This window comes from Eptatretus burgeri, chromosome 1, assembly GCF_056783735.1.
Source record: "Eptatretus burgeri isolate ZD-2024b chromosome 1, Ebu_testis_v1, whole genome shotgun sequence".
In the NCBI taxonomy this organism is placed as follows: Eukaryota; Metazoa; Chordata; class Myxini; order Myxiniformes; family Myxinidae; genus Eptatretus; species Eptatretus burgeri.
Genome location: NC_140961.1, coordinates 158,424,309 through 158,445,379, shown reverse-complemented (window position 1 = coordinate 158,445,379; position 21,071 = coordinate 158,424,309).

Below are 21,071 nucleotides of genomic sequence, written 5' to 3'. Positions count from 1 at the left end.
AAGTTAGAACTTTATAGAGGGGAAAATGCCTCAGAGGAGTTTGTAAGACGATTGGAAAAAGATTGTATAAGACCAAGAGAAATAATGTGAAAACCTATAAACCAATGTCATTAACAAAGGAAGAGGAAAAGGAATTTAGAGAGAACAGTACCTGTCATAATTGTGATGAGGAAATTGAGGGAGAGGCCAAGGTTAGGGATCACTGTCATCTTACTGGTAAATATAGAGGTCCAGCTCATTCCCATTGTAATGTTAATTACACGCCTCCAAATTTTATTCCTGTTTTTCTTCACAACAACGCTCTCTATGGCACACATCTATTTCTAAATGAACTTTCAAAGACATTCGGAAATATTTTCGGCATTCCAAACACAGATCAAAATACATCTCATTCACAAAAAACAATTTATACATCCCCCATAACCCATATCAGATTTCTTGACACATACAAGATTATGGGAGATTCATTATCTGAGTTAGCATCAAATAATAAAAACTTCCCAAGTCTTAAATCATATTTCTCAAATCAATAAGTGATTGATCTCCTATCACAAAAGGGAATAAATCCGTATGACTATATGGATTCATTTGAAAGGTTCAAAGAAACACAACTTCCTTCAAGGGAGAATTTCTATGGTAAGTTGAATAATACTCATATTTCTGATGAAGATTATATACAAGCTAAAAAGGTTTGGGAGAAGTTTAATATAACGAATCTTGGGGAATATCATGATTTATATCTTAAAACTGATGTACTCTTCTTAAGTGATTTGTTTGAAACTTTTAGAACAGTCTGTCATAATAAAAATTCTTATGGATTAGATCCCGCTCACTATTACACAGCCCTGGGTTTGGCTTGGAGTGCTATGTTAAAAATGACAAAACAAAATTTTGAATTAATCAGTGATATAGATATGCTTTTAATGATAGAGAAGGCTAAAAGAGGAGGAATATCTCAAGTATGTTCCAAGAGATTTGCTAAAGCAAATAACAAATATCATCCTGATTATAATAAGTATGAGGACAACTTTTACCTGATGTATTATGATGCTAACAATTTGAACAGGTGGGCCATGTTTCAATCTTTACCTTAGTGGAAACTTAAATGGGTTAAAGAAAAACATTATGAAAAAGTTTTACTTGATATTGTTATCTCCTGTCAAAAATAATTGGATGAGGCTGAAGTTGGATATTATTTTTGAGGTTGATTTAAAATACCCTGAAGAACTTCATAAAAAAACATAAAGACTGACCTATGCCTCGGATAAAGAAAGTCCAAGAAAAGAATGGTGAAGTGATTACCAACAGTCATTTAATATAAAGGATAAATATTCAGACAAACTACTTACTACATTAAATGATAAAGAAAGTTATGTTTTACATCAAAGGAACTTGAGACAATATTTATCTGCTGGGTTGAGAGTGAGGAAAATTCATAGGATTTTGAAATTTTAACTAAGTCCATGGTTAAAGGACTATATTGATTTTAATACAAAAAGTAGAAAAAACGCAGAAACATTTTTTGAGGACTTTTATAATTTAATGAATAATGCCGTATTTGGAAAGACTATGAAAAATGTTAGAAATCGAGAAAACATAAGACTTGCTACATCTTGGAAACAGGCTTCAAAGTTAATTAACAAACCAAGTTTTGAACGGGTGGAGGTATTTTCAAAGAACTTTTGTGCAATTCATTTGAAAAAAAAGAGAGTATTGCAATGGATAAACCTATTTATATAGGAACATCAATTCTTGATTTGTCAAAGTTGTTTATGTATGACTATTACTATAATAATTTAAAATTAAAGTAAAAGGATAATGTGTCATTGTTATATATGGATACAGATAGTTTTATATTAGAAATAAAGACTGGAGATGTATATGAGGATATGATTGATATATTGATATATATGATACAAGTAATTATAAACCTGGTGATGTGTTGTTTTCATCAAAGAATGAAAAGGTTATTGGTAAGTTTAAAGATGAATTGGGTGGGAAGGTTACGAGTGAATTTATAGGATCGAGATCAAAGGGTTATGCTTTTACATATATTGACAATAATATTGAAATGTGTAAAAATAATTTAAAGGGAATAAAGAAAAAAAAATAAGAAATGAACCAATAAACTTTAAACATTACTACAACTGTTTAATCTTAAAGAAGGAAGAGTATTGAAAAATGAATAAAATAAGAAGTTATAAACATCAATGATATACAGAAGAAATAAATAAGAAAGCATTAGGAGCTTTTGATGATAAAAGATATATTTTAGAGAATGGAATTAATAGACTCCCTTATGATTATAAGTATGTGCTGAGGGACTACGACCGTCTTTTACTGATTTAGAAATGATAGAACCAAGCAATAACCAAACCAAAGAGTGGAGATGTAATCAACCTTGGTACTTAAATGGAAAACAAAGAATGTGAGAAATATCAAATGTCTTATTGAAGAAATAACCGGGGTAAAAGTATATAAAACAAATAAGCGGATACATTTAATTACAAATAAGTTAGAGCAGGAGTCTCCAACCTGCAGCCCGCGGGCCACATGCGGCCCCTCAGATGGATTTATGCGGCCCACGGTGCCATATTAAGTTTACATTACAATGTGGCCCGCGATACTGCCAATTTGTCAGGGTCAATGATCAAAGCGTTCTGTAATTTTTATTGTGATTTTGATTCATATTAGACTCGTGTTTTTAACACGATTATTCATTTATCATATTCGTTGGCAAGAAAAATTTATTCAGCACTAATTTTTGTTTAAATTTCCACATATTAATTATATTTTTCAAATTGCATTTTCAAAACTATTTCATTAAAAATTTTATTGAAACGTCTTTTCTTTCCATTTTTTTCAGAAAACATGGCTTCAAAACCGAGGAAGAAGTGAAAGATCAATGCCGAGAACCGCGTCTTCAATCCTGAATGTTCACAATGGTACTTCTTCATTGAGCATCGAGGGAAGTGTTTTTGCCTCATCTGCAACAAGACTGTTGGAGTCTTCAAAGAGTTCAAAGTGAAGCGGCACTTCAACACCAGTCACGCTGACAATTACGCCGAGATGCCTGCCGACAAAAGGACATCCGAGATTGCGAAGAGGACTGCAAATTATGAGCAGCAGACCACAAATTTCATCAACATTTCATCACCAAGCACCCAGAATACTCATGCCAGCTACGAGGTGTCCCTCCTCCTTGCCCAGCACCTGAAGCCATTCTCGGAAGGGGACTTTGTGAAGTCTTGCATGTTAGCCAACGTGGACGCCATTTCCCCCAAGATGAAGGATGCCTTCTCCAAGCTCAGTCTCTCAGCATCCACAGTTCCCCGCCGCGTGGAGGAAATGGCTGCCGAGGTGAGGTGCACACTCCGAGATTGCTGCCGCTCTCTCAGATTCTTCTCGTTGGCTGTAGAAGAGAGTACTGATGTCCGGGACATGGCCCAGCTCTCAGTCTTCCTTCGCGGCGTTAATGACAGAATGGAGGTCTTCGAAGAATGCCTGGAAATTATCCCCATGAAAGGTACAACCACAAGTGTCGACGTCCTTGAAGCCCTACTGCCCTGCTTTGATAGTTTTGGACTCGATCTCTCCTGCCTCTCAGCCATCAAGACAGACGGCGCTCCTGCCATGGTTGGCTCGGAAAAGGGTTTCACAACCATTCGGAGGAAGCATTGTGGAACATTTGGTCATACACAACAGATCAAGTGCCTTCACCGCATTATTCATCAGGAGGCCCTGTGTGCTAAGTCCGCATCAATGAAGGAAGTCATTGGAGTTGTCGTGAAGGTGGTCAACTTCATCATATCCAGGGGTCTCAACCACCACCAGTTCAGATATTTTCGAGGCTGCCAAGGCACAATACGGGAATCTTCTCTACCAATGCGAGGTCCATTGGCTCAGCCGTGGGACCATGCTTGCCAGAGTCTTTGACTTTAGGGAGATTGCCTCCTTCCTCGACTCCAATAACAACCATTACGTAGAGTTTTCTGACCCTGATTGGTTTTCATGCCTGGCCTTCTTGACTGATCTTTTTCACGATCTGAATGAGCTGAACCTGCAGCTTCAAGGAAGAGGTCTCCTTGTCACCGAAATGTTTGCCCACCTCAATGCCTTCGAGCTCAAAATTGCGCCTTTGGGAGTCTCAGCTGGGCAAGGGGGACTTCACACACTTCCCTCAGCTGAAGTCCTGCGAGTTGTGTGATGCACGTGACTTCACCACCAGCACAATTGGTTGCCTCAGGGTCGAGTTCGCTGCCCGTTTTAAGGATCTCCGATCGCACAGCCAGCAGTTCCAGTTGTTTTCTTCGCCATTTGATGTTGACTGCGACGCTGCCCCTCCTGATGTGCAGATGGAGCTCATCGACCTGCAGTACTGTGACGATTTGAGGGGTAAATATCTTGCCCCTCCCCTGCCGGATTTTTGGATCCTCCACGTCCTGCCTTCCAGCAATTATCCCAACCTCGTGTGGCTCGCCCTTAACACAGCATCAATATTTGGCTCGACCGACTGTTGCGAGCAGCTCTTCAGTTGCATGAAGCTGCTCAAAAACCAGACACGTGCCCAGCTGATGGACGCCCATCTCAGTGACGTTCTGTTGCTCTCCGTGTCCTCCATCAAAACGGACGTTCCAACACTCTCTGCTGGTAAGCAGCACCAGCCATCTCATTGAATGTGCTCGTATAGTGGGGCAACTTAGCATAACAATTGTGCATTTCGTGAGGAAAGCACGAAATTCGGCACACTAGTAGCCTATCATATTATGAACATATTTGGATATTGGGCCATCTCGAAATTTTTGATGGCAGTGGAAAATGGCTGCCACAGCCATCAGCGGCTGAATTTGAGATGGCCCAATAACCAAATCTGTTCATAATATGATAGGCTACTAGTGTGCCAACTTTGGTGCTTGCCTCAAAAAATGCACAATTGTTATGCTATATTTAGCTAAGTTGTCCCACTAGTAGGCCCTTTCATGTAACTCTATTTTTCTCAATTGTGTTTAGGTTTACATGCATGTTTTCAATAAAAACTGTATTTAACTGTTTTTTCCCCGTTTTTCAGAATTTAGCATCCTTTTTTTGGGTGCAGCCCTCCGTACCTCACCACTTTGGTTTTGTGGCCCTCCGCCCAAAAAGGTTGGAGACTCCTGAGTTAGAGGATGTAAAGAAAAAAATAAATATCCTTGAATGGACGGAAAACTTTGATGGTTATCAATTAAACAATGGAAAAACAATTTACTATAATCTAAAAATGATATGTGGCTCAGTAGATGGTCAAACGGGCATCAAGAGAAGTTTATAATTTTATTTCTGCTTAACAAAGATATTTAGACCAAAAACTAATTCTAAAAGAATATTTGTGAATATACTCGATGGTGATGAATGTAATAGGAAAATTAATTTATTACCTGAAGTTGAACATGGACAAATATTCATTGGCTCACTCTTTGAATGGAATGATAATATAAAAGAAATGTTGTTTTTCATCATTGTATGAGCCTGGTGTTGGCGCAGTGGTTAGGGCAGCGGCTTGGGATCCAAAAGGTCCTGAGTTCAATCCCCGTTGAGCCACTGAATTAATACACCAGGGGGTTCACTCAGCCTGTCATCCTTCCGAGGTCGGCGAAATGAGTACCAGTGTACTGGGCCGGTGTATACCCCGGTTAAAATAGGTGTACCATATCCCTGTGTTGTAAGAGGCGACCAGGGTTGCATCAGGAAGGGCATCCGGCGTAAAACATTTGCCAAATCACTATGCGGATCATACGGATGATCCGCTGTGGCGACCCCGAACGGGACCAGCCGAAAGAAGAAGAAGAAGTTGTTTTAATCATTGTCTCAATGGGACAGAGATCTTAATTATAATCCCAATTTAAGTCAGTCCCTTAAGTTAGACCCAATTTAACATTGGGGGGGGTTGAAGGGTGGAGGAGGGGAAGGGGGCAGAGATTAAACTCCTGGTTCAAGCTTTTGAGTCTTGAGGCAGAGATTTTTTTTCAATTCATTTGTATTATCCCAGTCAACTATTTAGAGGTTTAGGGGTTAAATAAGAGTTTTTTTCCCCATTCATATGCATGGGGTAAATGGGGAGAAAATCATTCTCCTGTTTTAACTAAATGAGCCTTGAGATAGAGAGTTCTCCCTATTAATTTGTATGGGGGGAATCAGTCTACTGTTTGGGGTGAAAATCATTCTCCTGTTTAAGGTTTTTTCAAAAAGGTTAGCCTATACATTTGTATGAGGTTTTTTGGGCCCTGAGACAGTCTCAAATTAACATGAGCTTGTATGGGAGAAAATCATTCTCCTGTTTAAGGTTTTTTTAAGGGGTTTTCAAAAAGGTTAGCCTAAACATTTGTATGGGAGGAATTACTCCAGTTGAGGGGTTTTCGGGGATCAATTCAAAGAGTTTTGCCCCTTCACCCCATTCATTTGCATGGTTGCCTTAAAAAACCCATATATCTACTACAGTGCTTTTTACAGCTCAAATATGTCGGCGGTGAAACCCATGTTGTTCTCAACAGGGCTGAACACATTTTGATAATTGACGCCTTGATTGTTACAGATTTCAATGTCGACGTCCTCACGGGAACTCCATTCGTGTCTCAAAATATCATTTCTATTCGCCTCCACAGCGTCTCATTTGTATCGGTGATTCTGTGCATGTACTGTGATCCATCCCCTAAGACAGGCTTGGTCTCTTCAATCCACCACACACAAGTTGTTCTACACTCCCCAGTGACTATAATCAGACGATGGCCGGCAAGTTCCTTGAAATCCCCCTTTCAGACAACGTCGGCACCATGATATGTTCCGACATCACCATTGAGCTCATTCTGAGATCACTTTGCACATGAGACTCGTCGATCATGCAGGTATGGCCTCAACCCGACATCGTGCACAGTGTATGCGGCTGCACTCACATTCCTAACTGCACTACAAGTCCCGTCTCTTTCGATCAATATTCCCATTTATGCATCGTGCATGCCATTCTAATCCCTGAGGCTGCGAGCTCCCCTTCAGTGTTGCCGAAGTTTGCATTACGAACATCACCTCACAGGTGTGTTGACACAATCTGCATTTTTTTTTTTTTGTATACCTTGGTCGAGGCTCGTATGAGAGCAAACACACAACTCACAGCAAGGAGGCATGAGACAAGAGGGACGGGAGTGGAAGGGACAAAACAGTGGGGAACAGACACATTAGGTGAACTGTGGAAGGGAGAGGGATGGGGATGGGACGGGGAACATGGCGAAGAGAAGATGGACGTTTCAGGGACTTTCAGGAAGGAAAGCAGGAGTAATGAAGGAAGTGGGCTTGGGTGGATTATCGGGGGTAGAAAAGATCGAGGATTTGGATGGGGGAAGATAAGAGCTGGTGGTGAACAGCTGTTTTGAAAGCCTGGAGGGAAGAATGGGAAAGAATAGAGTGAGGAAGTTTATTCCAAAGGCGGGAAAAAAGAGGAATGAAAGAGTGAAGATGAGCAGTGATTCATGATTTTGGTAGTTTTACCAGAAGGGGGTTGTTGGCAGACCTTGAGCGCCCTGTGGAAATGTGGTGGGGACAAATCGCAGAGAGAGCAGGGGGGGCAAGGCTGGAGAGGAGTCGGTAGAAGACAGAAAGACCACCGACCAACCTGCAGTGATTGAGTGAGAGGCCCAAAGACTCAGCTTCATTGCGGGAGATGCCGATGATCTTAAATGCCCTGGTTTCGACAGCGTGAAGCCGAGAAAGGTGGGAGGCAGGAGCACCAGCCCAGAGGGGAGAGCAGTACTCCATCAGGCTACGGACAATAGCTTTGTAAGTGGTCAGGAGCTCAAGAGGGCCGAGGAAGGACTTAGCACGACGGAGGATTCCCAGTCGGCGACTGGCTTTTGAGGCGAGGTTGGAAATGTGACTTTCCCAGGAAAGGTCATGGCAGATAGTGAGACCTAGAAGCTTGAAAGAAAAGACTTCTTCCAGAGGATTGTTGAGAAAGTGGATGGGGGGGGGTTTGTAAACGGTCCTTTCGAAGAGACATAGTGAGAGTGTGAGATTTGTCTGGATTGAAAGACATGTTCCACGTGTTGGACCAGTTTGTGATTTTATCCAGATCTGCAGTGAGCGAAGAAGCTGCTGCTTGCCGGTCTGAGGGATGACAGATGGTACGGCAGAGGGTGGAGTCGTCGGCAAAGAGAAATAGAGGATTTTCCAGAGAGTCCGAGAGATCATTGATGAAAACCAGAAAAAGAACAGGGCCCAGAACGCTACCTTGAGGAACTCCAGCCTGCACAGGAAGAGGGGATGAAAGAACTCCATTTAGGGCCACACGTTGACTGCGACAGGAGAGGAAGTCTGCGAGCCATGAGTGGAGATGGCCTTGAATACCATGGGAAGAGAGTTTGGTGAGTAGGGCAGGGTGCCAGACTGTGTCAAAAGCACATGATATGTCCAGGGATAAGGCTCGGATTTCGTGTCTGGCATTGAGGACCTCCATCCATTGATGGGAGAGCAGAAGCAGCATATCCAGGGTAGAGTGACCTGGTCTGAAACCAAATTGATGATTGGAAATTAAGCCATTGGAGAAGAGGAAGGATTTCATGTCTGAAGCGATGATGGATTCCATCACCTTGCTGATGATTGGGAGAAGGCTGATTGGTCTGTAGTTACAGGGATCTGTTTTTGCACCTTTTTATGCAGGGCAGTGATGTAAACATATTTCCAAGCAGATGGCAGATGACCTTGAGCAAATGAGAGGGTGAATTGAACAGAGAGAGGGTGAGCAAGAGCAGAAGAGCAGGCTTTGAGGACACGTGGGCTGATGCCGTCTGGACCAGTTGCAGAATCTGACTCGAGGTTTGAAAGCAAGCTCTCCACCTTGTTAGGAGAAAAGGACACAGAGTCCAGGGACAGTTGGGTGCGACTGGGTAAAGTGGGTAGAGTGATGGGTTTAGGACACAAGATTTAGACATTCAGCTTTATCACGTGTGGAATCAGCAGTGCGGCCATTTGAGGTAAGGGAGTGGATGGAGGGGGAACATACACCAGAAACAGATTTGATTAAATGCCACCAGGATTTTGAGGAGGGAGAGAGGTTTGAGAGTTCAGACTTGAGATGAGAAAGATGTTGTTTTCTGGCTCTCCTGAGGGTAGATACACACTTGTTCCGAGCTTTGTGGAAAGTACTGAGATTGCCCTCAGTTGGGTTTGCTTTCCATGAGGCAAAGGCAAGTTTTTTCAGGACAACTGCCTCGCCACATGCTTCAGTAAACCAAGGGCGGGAGGAAGGGTAAGACAACTGAACACGAGAGGGAATAAATCTGTGCATGAGGGAGAGCAAGTTTCTTTGAAAGAATTCCCAGGATGAGTTGATGTTTGAGAAAGTAGTGATAGGAGACCAGGCTGTAAGTTTGATGGCTGCTCGGAGACCCTGCCAGTCGGCTTGAGTGAAATTCCAGACTCGACGGCGGTGAGGTGGTTCTCTGATAACAGACAGAGAGATGTCCACTTTGACAAGAACGTGGTCAGAAGAACCAATTGGAGCGAAGGAAGAGCAGCAGATATTGTCAGGGAAATTTGTCAAAATCAGATCCAGAAGAGATGGAGTACCATTGGTTGAGATCCGCGTCGGGAAGTTGACCGATTGAGTCAGTCCCAATGAGTCGCAGAAAGCTTTTGCTGAGGTGCCATGACAGGTGAGAGAGGTACCCACACCTAGCCAACTGGCGTGATGACAAGTGAAGTCACCACATAAGAGGAAGAGAGAGTTTGGATGAGAAGAGAGAAGATGGTCCATGTTTTCAGATAGTGAGGTGTAGATGGAGTCATCACTGTTCGGTGGACGGTACAGTAGACATATAAACATGAGGTGGGAGTGGAGGGGAAGCCGAAGCCAGAGGTATTCCTGGGGGTGTGGGGGAGTGAGAGCAGTGCATGGAGAGTGAGGAATAGAGTCTTTGATGAAGAGAGCAACACCTCCACCAGGACGAGGCTCAGGTCTGTCATACCGTAAGAGGGAGTAGCCAGGGAGAGATACTTGGGAGTCAGACACGTCTTGGGAGAGGAAAGTTTCTGTTAGGCAGATAATGTCTGGTTTGTCAGTGGCAACCTGTATGGAAAGATCTGAAAGGTTTGAGCGAAGGCCCCGGATATTTGAGGTCCACACTTTTAATGAAGAGGAAGGGGAGGAGGCTTTGGGTGCAGGAGGTGGAGGGGGAGGGGGAGGGTAGGACAAGGGACGAGGGGGGCAGGTAAGGAGGGTTGCTGAAGGAGTGTGGGGTATTGCAGAATAGCGAGAAGAGGGGGACGAATGAGGAGGAGAAAAGGTTGTGTGGTGCTGAGGGAGAGGGGGGACAAGAGACAAGGAAGAAGGCAGTTGAGGATTTGAGGAGGTGGAGTGAAGAGATGGAGGTGAGACGGCAATGTAGCGAGCCAGGTTGGTGGATGAGAGGGGGGGAAACTTTGAGAACGAAGAGCGAGGGGGATGAAAGGTGGGAGAAACGTGAGGGCGGAATTTTTGAGAGAGGTGAGAGGGAGGCTTGGAGGGAGAAGAGTGGGATGGTTGCTTTGAGAGTGAGAGTGAGGGGTGAGGGGGGTGAGTTGGCACTGAAGTTGGAAAAAAAGAATGGTTGATGGAAAGCGAACATCCATGGCAAACTGTGGTTTTTAAAAGTTTTAAGTCAGAGATGCGATTTAACACAATTCTTTATGGATGCAATGAAGGCGAATTCAGAGCATGGAGAGAAGAAGCACTGTAATAGTTGGATTTTTTAGGCAAGGAATGAAGGAGAGGTCGAAATGAGAGCAGTCTGTTAAAATAGCAGAAGAGTAGTGCATTGTGAAACAGTAAAGAGTACCACATGTGTGAGAGAGGAAGATGAAGCATTATAAGATCGTTTTTGTTGTTAAAAATAATGTATGAGAGAGTTCAACAGATTAGGTCATGGAAGTGTTAAAAAAAAAAAAAAAAAAAAAAAATCGAGGAAGAAGACGAGGAGGAAGATAAGAGAAAGAAGAAGAAGCAGAATCAGGGGAAGGTGAGCGTGTTGTTGTTGTTGGGTATATATATATATATATATATATATATATATATATATATATATATATATATTTATTTTGTTGTTGTTAATATTAATGTATGAGAGTTCAACAGATTAGGTCATGGAATTGTAAAAAAAAAAAAAAAAAAAAAAATCGAGGAAGAAGACGAGGAGGAAGATAAGAGAAAGAAGAAGAAGCAGAATCAGGGGAAGGTGAGCGTGTTGTTGTTGTTGGGTATATATATATATATATATATATATATATATATATTTATTTTGTTGTTGTTAATATTAATGTATGAGAGTTCAACAGATTAGGTCATGGAATTGTAAAAAAAAAAAAAAAAAAAAAAAAAAAAAAAAAAAAAAAATCGAGGAAGAAGACGAGGAGGAAGTTAAGAGGAAGAAGAAGAAGGAGAATTGGGGGAAGGTGAGCGTGTTGTTGTAGGGTATTTTTTTATTTTATTTTTTTTGAGATAAGAAAGAGATTAGTTGGGAGAATGGGGGATGTTTGGAAAGTGGGGAGGATCAAAATTGAAGGTAATGGGGAGGATAGAAATTGAAGGTAATGGGGAGAAAAAACAAACAAACAAAAAACAAACGATCGAACACCGAGTGGAACCGGTAGTCCTCAAGCCTAGGCCTTGGCCTCAAGCACCAGGTAAGAACGTCGACAAAAATACTCACAAAATAGCACGATTTTTGAAACAAAACCGAACTAGCAACACACAGTAACATGTAGGTGAGAAAATTAAACAGTTAAAAGGGGACAAATAACAACCGGAAACTTAGCTTTGAGAACGTCAGCAGGGAGCCCCGAAGGAGACCTCTCGCTGCTCCAAAACCGGAACCGGAAGCATTGATCCTGAAAACATCCTGGAAAATGACATAAGGGTGAAGTTTTCCTCCCTCCTTCATGAGTCTGAACTCTGTTTTTTGATTATTTTTGATTGTTTTAAAATCATCGATTATAATGGTACTGTCAGGAACATTCGTGCCATTGTCAGTACAGGTCAAACACAATCCCCAGTGCAAGGGTCATCTCCCCCAGCATGACTGAATGTACCTCATCGACCTGCAGGCCAAGTTTGATGAATCGGAAGCTACTAGCATGTTTGTTAAACCTGAAGACAAAGATGTGTGTGTGTGTGTGTGTGTGTGTGTGTGTGTGTGTGTGTGTGTGTGTGTGTGTGTGTGTGTGTGTGTGTGTGTGTGTGTGTGTGTGTGTGTGTGTGTGTGTGTGTGTGTGTAGCATATTACCTGCATGGTCAAATCGCAACTCCAAGCTCTTGCCATCCACCACCTATTGTGAAAGTCCTTTGGTCCTTTGTTGGCTTGTGCATACTTACAAAGTCCTTGCACACGTTTCACAGAATGCGGCTGCCTTATTCTCGCCGTTGCACAATGCTTGTGCCAGCTGGTCCTGTGAGGACCATGTGTTGTGGACTGACAATTTAACTGCTGCCTTCGCTAAAACTCGGGCAGTCCTTCAGTCACATTGTGCAATAACTTTACCTAAAGTGTCAGACAAGTTGTGGATTGTTACTGACGGATCCATCATGTGCACCAAAATTGGTGCTACATTGTACGTGGTACGCAATGGAAAACCTCTGTTTGCTGATTACTTCAGTGCTAAAAATGAAGAAACTCCAGGTGTCCTGGCTTCCCTGTGAAGTTGAAGCCCTCAGTATTGCTACGTCCATCAAACACTTCTAACCACACATCGTCCAATCTCGCCAACTCACCGATGCTCTGACCGACAGCAAACTCTGTGTTGACGCTTACCACAAGCTCTGCCGAGGTGAATTCTTAGCGAGTCCTCGACAACGTCGTTTCTTTCAACTGTGAGCCACTACCATGTGACCTGCATGCATCCAGCTGGTTTGGCCAATCGGCCCTCCGATTTTGGCAGCCAAAATGCAATCATGTGCGTTTTTCCTCAGCATCAGGTATGCTCCTTTTGTGTCCCGAATGGAGGACACTACTGTCCTCAATATCATAATGTACTCTTGAGCTCCACATTTTTACCTTACAACAACTGAGCAGTGTGGCAGTCTGTGGCAACTGTGCAGTCTCTGCCCAATTGGAATTCCCTAATCTCGGATGGAATAATGCCCATCAACAGGGCATGAGACCAACCAAGAAGGTCACAATGTAAAGCGGCACCTCAGTGCACCATCATTTCCAGGGACAGCTTACTAATTGTACATCACAGTGACCAGTTATCATCATGCCGTGAAGGCATCATCAAATGTCAAGCCATCGAAGGACTACGATGAGACATCCATGTCAGTTTTCAGCAATCGACGCAACATCAACTGAAACAGATGTTCATGAGGTATCAATGGAAGTTGTCACCTTTGCACCTCACCGTGGCATCTCCCTCCACTTATTAATAAGCAAAGTCCCCACCCCTACCCGCACCCCTCAGACTCCACTGGTGTTCTGTTTGCTGCCAACATCATGAAAACTTAACCACAACTCATGCTGGTGATCTGTAAGATGGTAACTTTGTACACAGTCACATGTATCATCGATGATGAACATGGTGACACCTTGGCTTTTTTTTTTTTTTTTTTTTTTTTTTTTTTTTTTTTGTATACCTTGGTCGAGGCTCGTATGAGAGCGAACACACAACTCACAGCAAGGAGGCATGAGACAAGAGGGGCGGGAGTGGAAGGGACAAAACATTGGGGAACAGACACAGGTGAACTGTGGAAGGGAGAGGGATGGGGATGGGACGGGGAACATGGCGAGGGGAAGATGGACATTAAAGGGACTTTCAGGAAGGAAAGCAGGAGAATTGAAGGAAGTGGGCTTGGGTGGATTATCGGGGGTAGAAAAGATCGAGGATTTGGATGGGGGAAGATAAGAGGTGGTGGTGAACAGCTGTTTTGAAAGCCTGGAGGGAAGAATGGGAAAGAATAGAGTGAGGAAGTTTATTCCAAAGGCGGGAAAAAGAGGAATGAAAGAGTGAAGATGAGCAGTGATTCGTGATTTTGGTAGTTTTACCAGAAGGGGTTGTTGGCGGACCTTGAGCGCCCTGTGGAAATGTGGTTGGGACAAATCACAGAGAGAGCAGGGGGCAAGGCTGGAGAGGAGTCGGTAGAAGACAGAAAGACCACCGACCAACCTGCGGTGATTGAGTGAGAGGCCCAAAGACTCAGCTTCATTGCGGGAGATGCCAATGATCTTAAAAGCCCTGGTTTCGACAGCGTGAAGTCGAGAAAGGTGGGAGGCAGGAGCACCAGCCCAGAGGGGAGAGCAGTACTCCATCAGGCTACGGATAAAAGCTTTGTAAGTGGTCAGGAGCTCAAGAGGGCCGAGGAAGGACTTTGCACGACGGAGGATTCCCAGTCGGCGACTGGCTTTTGAGGCAAGGTTGGAAATGTGACTTTCCCAGGAAAGGTCATGGCAGATAGTGAGACCCAGAAGCTTGAAAGAAAAGACTTCTTCCAGAGGATTGTTGAGAAAGTGGATGGGGGGGTTTTGTAAACGGTCCTTTCGAAGAGACATAGTGAGAGTGTGAGATTTGTCTGGATTGAAAGACATGTTCCACGTGTTGGACTAGTTTGTGATTTTATCCAGATCTGCAGTGAGCGAAGAAGCTGCTGCTTGCCGGTCTGAGGGATGACAGATGGTACGGCAGAGGGTGGAGTCATCGGCAAAGAGAAATAGAGGATTTTTCCAGAGAGTCCGAGAGATCATTGATGAAAACCAGAAAAAGAACAGGGCCCAGAACGCTACCTTGAGGAACTCCAGCCTGCACAGGAAGAGGGGATGAAAGAACTCCATTTAGGGCCACACGTTGACTGCGACAGGAGAGGAAGTCTGCGAGCCATGAGTGGAGATGGCCTTGAATACCATGGGAAGAGAGTTTGGTGAGTAGGGCAGGGTGCCAGACTGTGTCAAAAGCACGTGATATGTCCAGGGATACGGCTCGGATTTCCTGTCTGGCATTGAGGACCTCCATCCATTGATGGGAGAGCAGTAGCAGCATATCTAGGGTAGAGTGACCTGGTCTGAAACCAAATTGATGATTGGAAATCAAGCCATTGGAGAAGAGGAAGGATTTCATGTCTGAAGCGATGATGGATTCCATAACCTTGCTGATGATTGGGAGAAGGCTGATTGGTCTATAGTTACAGGGATCTGTTTTTGCACCTTTTTTATGCAGGGCAGTGATGTTAGCAGATTTCCAAGCAGATGGCAGATGACCTTGGGAAAATGAGAGGGTGAATAGAACAGAGAGAGGGTGAGCAAGAGCAGAAGAGCAGGCTTTGAGGACACGTGGGCTGATGCCGTCTGGACCGGTTGCAGAATCTGACTCGAGGTTTGAAAGCAAGCTCTCCACCTTGTCAGGAGAAAAGGATACAGAGTCCAGGGACAGTTGGGTGCGACTGGGTAAAGTGGGTAGAGATAGTGATGGGTTTGGGACACAAGATTTAGCTGCAAACACCGAGTTTAGACATTCAGCTTTATCACGTGTGGAATCAGCAGTGCGGCCATTTGAGGTAAGGGAGGGGATGGAGGGGGAACATACACCAGAAACAGATTTGATTAAACGCCACCAGGATTTTGAGGAGGGAGAGAGGTTTGAGAGTTCAGACTTGGAGATGAGAAAGATGTTGTTTTCTGGCTCTCCTGAGGGTAGCTACACACTTGTTCCGAGCTTTGTGGAAAGAACTGAGATTGCCCTCAGTTGGGTTTGCTTTCCATGAGGCAAAGGCAAGTTGTTTCAGGACAACTGCCTCGCCACAAGCTTCAGTAAACCAAGGGCGGGAGGAAGGGTAAGACAACTGAACACGAGAGGGGATAAATCTGTGCATGAGGGAGAGCAAGTTTCTTTGAAAGAATTCCCAGGATGAGTTGATGTTTGAGAAAGTAGTGATAGGAGACCAGTCTGTAAGTTTGATGGCTGCTCGGAGACCCTGCCAGTCGGCTTGAGTGAAATGCCAGACTCGACGGCGGTGAGGTGGTTCTCTGATAACAGCCAGAGAGATGTCCACTTTAACAAGGACGTGGTCAGAAGAACCAATTGGAGCGAAGGAAGAGCAGCAGATATTGTCAGGGAAATTTGTCAAAATCAGATCCAGAAGAGATGGAGTACCATTGGTTGAGATCCGGGTCGGGAAGTTGACCGATTGAGTCAGTCCCAATGAGTCACAGAAAGCTTTTGCTGATGTCCCATGGCAGGTGAGAGAGGTACCCACACCTAGCCAACTGGCGTGATGACAATTGAAGTCGCCACATAAGAGGAAGAGAGAGTTTGGATGAGAAGATAGAAGATGGTCCATGTTTTCGGAGAGTGAGGTGTAGATGGAGTCATCACTGTTCGGTGGACGGTACAGTACACATATAAACATGAGGTGGGAGTGGAGGGGAAGCCGAAGCCAGAGGTATTCCTGGGGGTGTGGGGGAGTGAGAGCAGTGCAGGGAGAGTGAGGAATAGAGTCTTTGATGAAGAGAGCAACACCTCCACCAGGACGAGGCTCAGGTCTGTCATACCGTAAGAGGGAGTAACCAGGAGAGATACTTGGGAGTCAGACACGTCTTGGGAGAGGAAAGTTTCTGTTAGGCAGATAATGTCTGGTTTGTCAGTGGCAACCTGCATGGAAAGATCTGAAAGGTTTGAGCGAAGGCCCCGGATATTTGAGGTCCACACTTTTAATGAAGAGGTAGGGGAGGAGGCTTTGGGTGCAGGAGGTGGAGGGGGCGGGGAGGGTAGGACGAGGGACGAGGGGGAGGTAAGGAGGGTTGCTGAAGGAGTGTGGGGTATTGCAGAATAGCGAGGGAGGGGGCCGAATGAGGAGGAGAAAAGGCTCTGTGGTGCTGGGAGAGAGGGGGACAAGAGACAAGGAAGATGGCAGTTGAGTATTTGAGGAGGTGGAGTGAAGAGATGGAGGTGAGAGGGCAGTGGAGGGAGGCAGGTTGGTGGATGAGAGGGGGGGCAACTTAGAGAAGGAAGAGTGAGGGGGATGAAAGGTGTGAGAAAGGTGAGGGGGAATTTTTGAAAGAGGTGAGAGGGAGGCTTGGAGGGAGAAGAGTGGGATGGTTGCTTTGAGAGTGAGAGTGAGGGGTGAGGGGGGTGAGTTGGCACTGAAGTTGGAAAAAAAGAATGGTTGATGGAAAGCGAGCATCCATGGCAAACTGTGGTTTTTAAAAGTTTTAGGTCAGAGATGCGATTTAACACAATTCTTGATGGATGCAATGAAGGCGAATTCAGAGCATGGAGAGAAGAAGCGCTGTAATAGTTGGATTTTTTAGGCAAGGAATGAAGGAGAGGTCGAAATGAAAGCAGTCTGTTGAAATAGCAGAAGAGTAGTGCATTGTGAAACAGTAAAGAGTACCACATGTGTGAGAGAGGAAGATGAAGCATCATAAGATCGTTTTTGTTGTTAATATTAATGTATGAGAGAGTTCAACAGATTAGGTCATGGAAATGTAAAAAAAAAAAAAAGAAATCGAGGAAGACGAGGAGGAAGTTAAGAGGAAGAAGAAGTAGCAGAATCGGGAGAAGGTGAGCGTGTTGTTGTTGTTGTTGTTGTTGGTGTTGGGTATTTTTTTTATTTTTTTTTATTTTTTTTTTGAGATAAGAAAGAGATTAGTTGGGAGAATGGGGGATGTTTGGAAAGTGGGGAGGATGAAAATTGAAGGTAATGGGGAGGATAGAAATTGAAGGTAATGGGGAGAAAAAACAAACAAACAAAAAAAAAAACGATCGAACACCAAGTGGAACCGGTAGGCCTCAAGCCTAGGACTAGGCCTCAAACACCAGGTAAGAACGTCGACATAAATACTCACAAAATAGCACGATTTTTGAAACAAAACCGAACTAGGAACACACATTAACATGTAGGTGAGAAAATTAAACAGTTAAAACGGGACAAATAACAACCGGAACTTAACTTTGAGAATGTCAGCAGGGAGCCCCGAAGGAGACCTCTTGCCGCTCAAAACCGGAACCGGAAGTCGAGGACAAGTCCTGACGAGGCAATGCCTATGCATCTGTTCAATTGAGAGCCCTGTGGCTACGATCAGTTGACCCTGTCCTTAATTTGCTGCCCTCGTAAAAAGCGGCCACCTTTCACAACTCAGAATCACCTTTGAAGTTGGTCATGTGAAAAACTCAGTAGCTGAACAAGCTCTCAGTGAATTACAATCTGAGATAAAGTGTGAGGACCCATCTGTTGGCCCTGTTTAGCCTGTCTCCCTCAATGCAGTGTGTTCCTGCTGAAATTCCAGACTGAATCCGTGCGGTTTCTCCGACAAAATGCTCTATCAGAGGGACAAATTCAAAAACACTACCATTCCTATTGATGACTTGAATCTCATCAACAGTCAACAAAGTGCCTGGCTTTGGAACCATAAATACAGCAAACACTCTAAATCACACATCGGTTCAGCCCTGTCCTACCCCACAATAACAGTTGGCAATCTCGTCTACCTCACAAATGACCATGATAAAAGTTGTGCAAGACCCCGATACTTCATCACATCGATCGATCACCCATAGTGTCAAGTGAATAAGTTCTCACCGTCACAATTACGAAACAGTTTGTATCACGTGTGATCAAACAAATTTAACAAGGTATCTGCATATACTGATTTCACAACCCCAATTGCCAACTCTACACTCCCTGCAGATTTCCTGTGTGGCCCGGAAAGTGGTAATGTCCTGCAATCCAAACTTGATCTTCCGAACACAATATTACCCCCTGTGCCCTATGAATTGTCACGACCTACCTCCCCAGGTCATATCGATTTGGATGTAACCTCTGTCTGCACCGTCAATCCTGTCACCCCTGCAACCTATGGACGTTTCAACCAATGGTCCAACTGGTGATGATGCTCTTGAAGGCTCTAATGACCTTCCCCATGACTCAAGTGCATGCTTGCATGTACCATCACCATCCCCGTAAATTGACATACTGTTCAATTGCGCAGGCAACCTACTTTGAGCCGATTATGTCAAGTAACCATAATACTGTCCTGCACTTCACGCACCGTGTCAGGCTGTGGCATTTACATCTGTTGGCTGACCCTCTGGTGGGCTTCACACATAACATTTTTGTTACTATTGTTTGGCTTGTGTTTTTTTTTGTTTTTTTTGTTTAAATTACATTTCCACTAAGTTTGTGTAACGGTCTGTCTGTAATGATATGCATAATGTATGTGACGGAAGGAGACAATAACACCAGTATGAACTGGTTGTTGTATTGATTGATCTGCATGTGTAGGGGGTGCTCTTTTGTGTCTGGGTGTGGTGCCTCCATCTTAACCGAGTACTGTTTATTGTCTGCATTAAACCCGATTGATTCTGAGCCAGGCTATGTGGTATCTACAAAAGAAGTACTGATGCAAAGGGAATGGAAGGAGGACACAGAGGGTGAGCAAGCTGGATTCGGGCATAAAATCTCAAAGAAGTGGAAGGTAAAAATGAGGGAAAACCAGAAATGGAACAAAAATTTTCCTCTGGTTTGGGGTTTGGCGCATGTGGATAGCTTTATCTCAGCTATCTTCCCGGACCAAATATGTTGTATTTTACTGTTTTATTTGTTTGCCTTTTAAACTAAGCAAATATCGTTTAACCTGTGGCATTATGTTTTTGGGTTGTCCGTCTGTCCGTGCAAATTTTCGCTGCAACCGCTTCTGAAATTGCCAAAATCTTTTCACCATAGATGCAACTCATCATGCAGAATTTTTTTTTATAATTATGACATCATAGATCACATGGGGTGGCAGCCATGTTGGAAAAGTGGAAAAACTTTAGATCTCCGCATCTCTTAAACCATACCATGGAACGAAATTGAAACTTGGCACCTGGCAACTACTCTGGATAGGGAATAAAGGTGATTTGACTGTAACGTCATCGCTGTAGTATCCTAGTAAAAATTTGACATGTAGAACGCTGCAGTCAATCAGCATTAAAATGTACGAGATTAATCTGGGGATTGGTTGGTTGACATTAAAACTTATGATGTCATCGTTCCTGTGGTTTGGCAGCCATATTGTTTTAAAAAAAAATGGAAAAAGGAAAAAAATCTTCTCCAGAAACACTTTAAAGATCGAAGTGAAACTGCACAAAAATGATCGACTAGCCATTGGAAGTGAAGTTTGACAACGATGATGCCATCAGTCACATGATCTGGCAGCCATATTGGATTTACCGTGAAACCTTCAAAAATCTTCTCCATAACAGCGAGACAGATTGAGGGGAAACTTCACACATATTCACCATGCTTTAATTGATGTCATGTTGTTCGGGAGCCTTATTGGATTGAAGAAAAATATTAAATTACGTTTTCTCTGGAACCGCTTAAATGATCAAAGCAAAATTTAACAAATATCATCTGACACTATAACTGCACACGGTGTTAAAATTAAGACATCATAGGTCACATGGCAAATTATCACAGACGAGAAAAGAGTTTCGGCCAGTCGAAAATTCTCCACAAACTTGAGGAATTGAAACTTTGACAAGGCCTTCACCATGACCAGAAAGGTCAATGTCACCAAACTTGTTATCATTTGATTTCTGTCACTAGGTACCATAAGCTTACTTAAGATCCGAGAAAAAAATTGCTTAGATTCGGCTCATCATCGCAAACATAAATTATGTGATTGAAAAGCCACCAAATCACCAAAAATCAGATTTGTGATGTCATCGCTCACAAAAATTGGATACCTTCAAAATATTGAAAATCAGATACCATCAATAGATGTGGAATTGTTAGAAAAATATCCCTGCCAAGTTTCATCTCGATCCAACTCGAAATGACGGAGCTGTAGGCTTTTTTCAAAGTTTATCCCAAGAACAAGAAGACGATTAAAACCAGCGATTTGAGGACCAGTTCCTGGTCCAACAAACGCGACACCCAACCTCGGTTTCTAAGAAATATGGCTTTTGGAAGATGCTATCCACGATTCAGGAAAATATTGTAGGTGGCCCTGAAAAGGACCGGGCCGAAGGTCCGAAAGGACTGTTGAACAGAAATCTAGTGCAACTAAAAGCATTTGTGATGGTCGCGAAAACTCGCTTCACAAATA